Source organism: Cucurbita pepo, chromosome 6, assembly GCF_057944985.1.
Source record: "Cucurbita pepo subsp. pepo isolate OVF chromosome 6, ASM5794498v1, whole genome shotgun sequence".
In the NCBI taxonomy this organism is placed as follows: domain Eukaryota; kingdom Viridiplantae; phylum Streptophyta; class Magnoliopsida; order Cucurbitales; family Cucurbitaceae; genus Cucurbita; species Cucurbita pepo.
Window position 1 is genome coordinate 12,270,789 of NC_141803.1, and position 8,687 is coordinate 12,279,475.

Sequence of the window (8,687 nt, forward strand, 5' to 3'; positions counted from 1 at the left end):
ACTTGTGGCTGTTCACTCACAAAAAATATTACAAGGAATAGGGAAAGCAAATCAAGAAGAGTAAAGTGGAATAAATTGATAAAGAACTTCAAAAGGAGAACAATGAGTTGTACTATGAATTGCTCTGTTATATGCAAACTCTTCAAATGGCAAACTTCGTCCCAAGACATAATATTCTTGTAAATAATAGCCCATCATTCTACACGTCAGAGGATGACATGTAGTTGAAAACAACAACTTGGTACCCAACTTACCCTACAATACATTCAAAAAGTGACTTAAAAGTTTAACGTCCCTATCTAACAATTATTCTTGGGTTTTCATGTAATCTTACTACTTCCCTATATAATAAGCCAGCAACATGCTTTGCATCATCCCTAAATAATTATTCTTGGCTACAAAACTTGTGAACATCGTGCTTCATCTTCGGTCAAAAGAAGCGTTCATGCAACATATTATAAGTTTTATTAATTCCAAAATGTCCCATTAAGCCACCACCAAATTAGAGTAGCTCCAAAGATAAACTAACAACCCTTGTTTAACCTATTCAAGTAAGTGACTCTATTATTTACTTGGTTGGATGAATTGTATTGCGTATTATAACGCATACGTGTGACCCTTGAGCATGTCATAATTATGATTGTTATGCTATCCAATGTTGTGTTATGCCATGTTTATAAGCTAGACTATAGTGTGACTATACTATGTTGTAATAATATGTTATTATTGATGATAATCTATGATGTGTTATGACGTGTATATGAAAGATTTTATAAGAATTATGTATGCATAATTACGTTATAAATGGAATGGAGGTTTGACTTGCATCATAAATTTATGTCATTATTTTAAGGCATGGGAACCTCATGAATTTTTGTGTGTCATATGCATCGTGATACTTTTCTATTATGATTAGTACAAATATGTACTTTACGACTTACGACAATTATGTTCGTCATGATGTTACGCAGGCCCTTTCCCTCCATGGTGTATGAAAGCACATTAGCGAGTGCTATTCATTGAGACAGGCTTAGGCGGTACATGAGGCCTCAGTTCGATCCTTGTGCTCTTGGTTCGGTCGTGCGTAGCAAAGTACTATACATCCACCCCTGCGGGAACTAGAAAGCTACCTAAGGCAATGCCATGTTATTTTTTAAATAATAGAACCTATCATGTCACATGTGTTTGTATTTCTAGACACCAAATGTGCAATTACTTACTACGTATTTCTTAAACTACTTAAACTACGTAATACTCTTATTTTTCGGGTATAGGTTAGGCATCAACGTACGGATGGCGACGCCGCGACAAAAGCCATGTTACTAGAGGTAGGGTAGACACAATTTATGTCTATTTAGTAGTCCTTAGGTTAGTTCAGGTCAATGTTTTTATTTTTCATTATTTTTATTTAAACTTCACATGATTTATTTTTTGCATTATTGTTTTAAAGATTTTATTAGGAACATGAGAGCCCATGACACCTTTTATGAAATATTTTATATGAATATTTGGGGTACACATTAATCGCGTCATGTATGTAGTAACAACTTTACTCTAGTATGTCATGTGAAAGGGACCCTCACCTCATGTTCAAAGAAGACCCAAAAGTAGACGAAAAATGTGAATGAGGCTTGAGTTCCCCTTAGTGCTTGTCATGAGCGTGTCAAGCACTCCCACACCTCGATAAGTGGCATCATTCACCAAAAAAAAAAAAAAAAAAAGAAAATGTAGAAAGAGGTGAATATGAGAATAGTCGGTAAGATAGATAGAGGTAGGATTTGAAACTCCGGCCAAGCCAAACCCACAAAGATCGACGTCAAAACCATCGTGTTTTGCCACAAAAAGAATCATGGAGGTCTGTACAAACATCAAGGACGGGTTTCGGCATCTCATACACGTCGTACACCGTCGGAAGAGGAAAAGAGAATTTCAAGCTTTTGGGACCTTCACATATTTGAGAATTTTAGGCCTCTTATCTGCTGCAAATCTCAAATAAATATTTCAGCATTTGGTGTAAAATTATTTAACAGTGATGGATCTTCAAACAAATTACCTTCGTTTTACATAACATTGAAATTATTTAGCAGCGATGGATCTTCAAACAAATTACCTTCATTTTACATAACATTGAAATTATTTAGCAGTGATGGATCTTCAAACAAATTACCTTCGTTTTACATAACATTGTGTTCCCACAACCTCTTTTTATCTCATGACCTTGATGATGATAAATAATTATGAAAAGTAACCTGAGACGTAACAATTTACTTATTACTTTCTACTTGTTATAGTGTATACTTGCATATATTCTTCTGAATTTGACATCATATTATTATATACACCCACATCTGAGCTGGAAGAAGGAGGAGCCCTGCATTAGGAACCGTCACCGCCGCCAGCAGCTGCACCCCCTGAACCAATAAAGTTCGCAACACCACGGACTGCGGATTCGACGCTGGATGCCGATCACGACGATGATCTGGTAGCCAGGTACCGGAGGATGGACGACCTAGTGGGAGGAGGTGATATTTCAAATGTTGCAAACCATTGGGAAATTTCATGGACTACCGTCAGAAGATCCACACCTACATCTAAAGTGATTTTTGGGAGTTAGTGACTCATTTAGATTCCAAGGAGTCGACCAAAATATGATTAACTTATTCTTTGAGGGATGGTTATAAGTCATGGTTGAATACTTTAGCATCGGGAACAATTGACTCTTGGAATAGTCTAGCAGAAAAGTTTTGATCAAGTATTTTTCAACCACTAGAAACACACGGTTCAGAAATGAAATTGTTGCTTTTCAAACGTTTGAAGATGAGACTTCAAGTGAAGCTTGGGAAAGATTCAAGGAAATGCTTAGAAAGTGTCCTCACTATGGATCACCTCATTTTATACAAATGGAAACTTTCTACAATGGATTGAATATTGCTATTAAACAAGTGGTGGATGGTTCTGCCAATAGAGCTATTTTGTCAAAGACAAGCAATGAAGCATATGAGATCCTAGAAAGAATAACATCTAATAAATGTCAATGGGCTGATGTGAGGAGTAATCTAGGAAAGAAGACCCGAGGAGTACTTGAAGTTGAAGCTTTATCTTTTATTAACGCTCAATTAACTTTGATGACTAATATCCTACAAAATCTAGCATTGGACAAGGCTCAGTGACCAAAGCACCAGTCCAAGCTGCTGTAGTAATGACCCAGACAACAACTGAATCTTGTATATATTGTGAAGGCAAACACACTTTTGATCAATGTTCAAGAAATCTGGCCTCAAATTTTTATGTGGGGAATCAAGTTAGTCAAGACAGCCCGAAAAATAATCACTTCTCAAATACTTATAATCCGGGGTGGAGAAACCATCCAAATTTCTAATGGAAGGGACAAAGCTCATAAAACCACCACCCACGGGAAAGGAACTAGTCAAGCTCTAGGTTTTGGATTACAAGATCAATTGGCATATGATCCTCAACAAGCCACCACCCAAAGGAAAGGAACTAGACAAGTTCAACACACACTTGGAACATCTCTTGAGAGCCTAATAAAGGAATATATGGTGAAAATGATGTTGTGATACAAAGTCAGCAAGCATCATTGAAAAATTTGGAAATTCAAGTAGGTTAATTCACAACTGGGTTACGAAATAGACCTATTGGCAAGCTGCCAACAGACGCTGAAACACCAAAAAGAGAAGGCAAAGAGCAATGTCAAGCAATAGAGTTGAGAAGTGGGAAAGAAATACCAAGCAGGGGATAAAAAATTAAAGGACACGATGATAGTCACTCTCAAGAAGTTACTGTATAGAAAGAGTACAACAAAAATTATGCAGAAACTACTGTACAGAAAGAGCAAATAAAAAATTATGCAGAACCGGTGTAGTCTCCTAAAATGCAAACAACATTTAGTAATGGACAAGAAAATAGAACATACACACCAACACCAAATTTTTCACAAATAATGAAAAGAAAGAAAGAGGAAGCCCACTTTGATAAGTTTATAGATATTTTGAAGGAAATTCATATAAACATACCCTTAGTGGAAGCTTTGAAGCAAATGCCAAATTATGTAAAAATCTTGAAGGATGTGCAATATTGAAAAACAAGATACCACTAAATGAAGAGTGTAGTGCAATATTCAAAAACAAGATACCACTAAAAGAGAAAGAGTGTAGTGCACTAAATGTATAGTGTAGTGGATCTTATTTTTCCGTATTGCACTAAACTCTTCATTCAACACTATTAACATGAATTCTTAAAATTTTCTTCGATTAATGAGAATATCCTTCAAGAATTTGACATAGTTTGTCATTTGTTTCAAGGCTTTCACTAATGGTATGTTTATATGAATTTCAAAAAATATATCAATGAACTTCTCGAAGTGGCCTTCCTCCTTCTTTCTTTTTATTCTTTGTAGAAAATGAGGTTTTGGTATGTATGTTATGCCCTCTTTTTCACTGTTGATTGTTGTTTGCGTTTTAGAAGACAACTATTTCTGCATAATTTTTGCTATGCGTCTTCTGTCCAACACTTTTCAACTTTCTCTACTGTATGTTAGCTGTCTCTAGGGATGACTGTTACATATTTTCTTAATTTCACCTACCTTGTTGGGTATTTCTTACTGTTCAATTCTATTGCTTGACATTGCTCATTTTCTTCTCTTTTTGGCTTTTTGGTATCGACTAACAGCTTCCCAAGAGGTCTATTTCGTAACTCAGTTGCTAATTGACCTACATCAACTTCTAAATTTAGCAAGGATGCTTGCTGACTCTTATCATAACATCTTTTTTTGCCATATATTCCTTTATTAAACCCTAAAGCGATGTTCCTGGTATGTGTTGAGCTTGGTTAGTTTCTTTCCCTTAGGTGTTGGCTTGTTGCGGACCATATGCCATTGATTTTGTAATCCAAAACCGTGAGGATAATTTGTTGTAGATGATAGTTGTTGATTGTATGAGATTTGTCTCTTCCATGAGAAGTTTGGATGGTTTCTCTAACCTGTGTTATAAGTGTTTGGGAAGAGATTATTTTTGTGGATTCCTTGACTAACTTGATACCCATATAAAAAATTGAAGTCGAATTACTTGGACCATGATCAAAAGTGTGTTATTCTCCCAAATATGCACAAGATTTAGTTGTTGTTTGACTCATTATATAGTAACAGTCTAGAATGGTACATTAGTCATTGAGCCTTGTACCTATGCTGGATTTGATAGAATATTAGTAACAAAAGCTAATTGATCGTTGATAGAGATCAAAGCATCAACTTCAAGTACTTCTTAGGTGTTCTTTCCCGGATTGCTCCTCACATCAGCCTCTTGACAATTGTTAGATGTTATTCTTTCAAGAATCTCATAAGATTCATTGTACGTCTTTGATAAATTAATTATATTGGCTAAAGCATCCGCTAATTGTTTATTAGCAACATTCCATCAATGGTAGAAAGTCTCCATTTGGATACAAGTAAAAAGTCTCACTATCCTTGCAAAATTTGAGATATTAATTTTACTAACTCAACAAGCAAATGAACCATATAATTAGTTGTTTATTTGATTTTTAGATAACTGCGTCAAAAAAAATAGAGACATTACTTAGATAACTAAGAAAAAAATAAAGACAATACTTAGACCTCGTTTATAATGGATGTTTTGCATTTCATTGTTTTAAATCATTTTTATGTGTTTTTATTTTCTCTAAATTTCAGTACTTTGTATTTAAACACGTAAGACCATGACTGTGTTTTCCAGAGAAGAAGTTGCTTTAAGCGTTTTCAAATGTAATAAATGATGTTCAATTTAAGAGTTATATTTTCATATTAAAGATGAGCATGAGACATTAGTAGCAACTCTGAGTATGTGGAAATTTAGGGTCGTTACAATACGTCCAAGCTTTCGTGCATTCTAAGGGGCATAGTCTAAACATGTATCTAGGGCTTCATACATTTCTTGTGATACAGTTCGAACCCTATATTTAAGGTTTCTTACGCTCCAAGCTATGTAATCTGAAACCTACTTCTAAGGTTTCTTATGTTCCAAGCGACGCAATTTGAAAGTCTATGTCCAAAGTTTCTTACATACTAAGCGACATAGTCTGAATACCTATGCCCTACCGTTCATATATTCCATGTGGCATAGTCTTAATCATACTTTTTACATTTCAAACGATGCAATATAAAAACCTACATCCAAGGCTTCTTATGTTTCAAGCAATGTAGTCTGAGTCATAAATATGCTTCACCATGGGAGGTTTAAGGGTTTCTTGAGTTTCTAAGTTCGAGGACCTTTGTCCTTTACTCTTGTGTGGTACCTAGCATTCTTCTTGTCAAAATTGATATAAGGCTTGTGTTGGCCTTTCCTTTTCTTAAGCCCTACCCAAATTACATAAATTATGAACTCATCATAGTAACATGAATGAGCCATTCAGAGTATCGTGAAGTCATAACATGTCCCATGAAAGTTCTAGATGGATCTTATATTTGGTTAGGGGTAATTACGGATAATCTTATCCTTCCCTATTAAGCTTTTACTTTAATCCTTATAACCCTAAAATGTTTTAGAACCTTTGAGATTATAATCATTCTTAAGGTCATACTTAAGTTTTTTTAGGTCTTAGAAAACTTAAGCTCATTGCAGAAGTATTTTGATCATTTAACCTATTTTCTTTGCTTAGCTTCTTAACCTCATTCAAACTTGTTGAAACCTCAAATCAACCTTTATGTCCTTATCAATAGATCTTGGTTAGATCCTTCATTCATTTGGACCGTATTTGAAGTTTGAAATATTTTAAAGAAACCTAGGGGTATTTTTGTAATTTTACCTTTAATTCTTGGTTTAGCCTCTAAAGGTGTTTCAATTACTTTGAAACTTTACATAATCCTTGATTATCATGAAATAGACCGAATATAAAATTTAATGGTATTTAGAGGTTACTTGGGTCTTGAGTCAAAGGTAACCGTCATAGGGGCATTTTGGTCATTTTGCATCATTACGTAGTTTAGCTACTTATCTCTATCCAAAACCCCCAAACTTCATATATACCATTAAAATGTCATATTATGCTCAGTTGTAAAATTTTATAGACAACAGAGTTTTTTATGTTACTTAAATCTCAAGAAAAACACTCCGTTTAGGTCAACTCATGGCTTTTGGTTATTTTTTTCATCTCCCATTAATGCTTACTAATGGTTTGTACTGAAAACCAAAGGATTCATATGATTATTTCTTAAGAAAAATCTAGCTTAGCTACTTACTTCATCCTTGACGTTCAGGTCCTCGGTTCTCGAGCTTTCAGTATCTGAATTACTCCAAATTTTCTTTGGTATTTCTATCTTTAAGTATTGCTTTAGAACCATACTGAGTTTCTTGAGAACTTATCTGCACTGAGTTTAACTAAAGAAAAAATGAGGCAGGATCAGGTTTGGATCGGTGTTGAACTACCCATACCATTGCCATTTTCCCCAAGGTAGTGGAAGAAGACAAGATTGGCCAGCGTCGACACCTATGAAAATCGATCTTCCCAACCTTGTATAGTGCCCTTCACCTCTTGATTTCTTTATAGAACTTGACGATGGTATTGCAATGAAGATTTAGGGATTGATTTCATACTGTTTAGTGAGTTGTAGATTACGTTACGGCCCTCGAAAGTTTACTGAAAAACTTAAATCTTGCCGAGTTAAAACCTAGAAACTCGTTATGATAAGAATCACAAGACATTTCCCCCGAGGCAGGGGAAGAAGACAAGATTGGCCAGCGTCGACACCTATGAAAATTGATCTTCCCAACCTTGTATGGTGCCCTTCACCTCTTGATTTCTTTATGGAACTTGACGATGGTGTTACAATGAAGATTTAGGGATTGATTTCATACTATTTAGTGAGTTGTAGATTAAGTTACGACCCTCGAAAGTTCACTGAAAAACTTAAATCTTGCCGAGTTCCAAATGGACCTATTGCCAAGAAGATTCAAAAAAATATGTCAACAACAGAATTTTAACCTACTGTGTACAGAGATCAATTGATTTCAAACTTATCGCATTTGCCACTCAAGCACATCAACATTTTTAGAAACAACTATTTTTAATTTCATAAATTATTTAAAAGTTAAATGGTTAATTTGACTTATTCTTTTGTAGAGATTGAAGGGGATCGGATATAAATTCCGTCCACAAACGTCGTTTGTCGGGAGACTATAAATATCCACAATATGTTATATAAAATTCGGATTGGTGAATGAATGTAGTCCAGATCTCAAATTGAGACGTTTCCCTTACAAATCCGAGCATCATATTTGTCATTTCTATGTTTCAAGCAATTCTTGTGGTCGAATTGCACCCGAGTCATTCAATCAAGCCTTGATCAAGTTCGATTGTGAAGTGACTCAATTTAGAACAAGGTTGAGAAAACATGTTGTTGTTTATATTGATGATATTATAATTTATTTGAAGATTTTGCTTGAGCATGTGGAGCATGTTAAATTAGTTTTGATTACACATCGAAAAGAGAAATTTAATTTCAATCAGGGTAGTTTTTGCATGGAAAAAGTTCACTCTATTGGCTTCATAGTTGGTAAAAGTAGAGTAGCATTAGATAGAGACAAAGTTAAATTTATCATGAATTTGCCAAACACCAAAAAGTGCACTTAAAGTTCAGAGTTTTCATGAATTAGCTAATCTCTATAAGAGATTTATAA

The 8,687-nt window shown here is 34.8% G+C and overlaps 1 non-coding gene across 1 annotated transcript; it reads right to left on the reverse strand.

Annotated features, from left to right (window-relative positions):
• Positions 1 to 2,778: 2,778 nt before the first annotated feature.
• On the reverse strand, positions 2,779 to 2,884 carry LOC147792330 (small nucleolar RNA R71). Its single transcript, XR_015421571.1, has one exon. It is a non-coding gene; the product is annotated as a small nucleolar RNA R71 (small nucleolar RNA).
• Between the last annotated feature and the right edge of the window lie 5,803 nt (positions 2,885 to 8,687).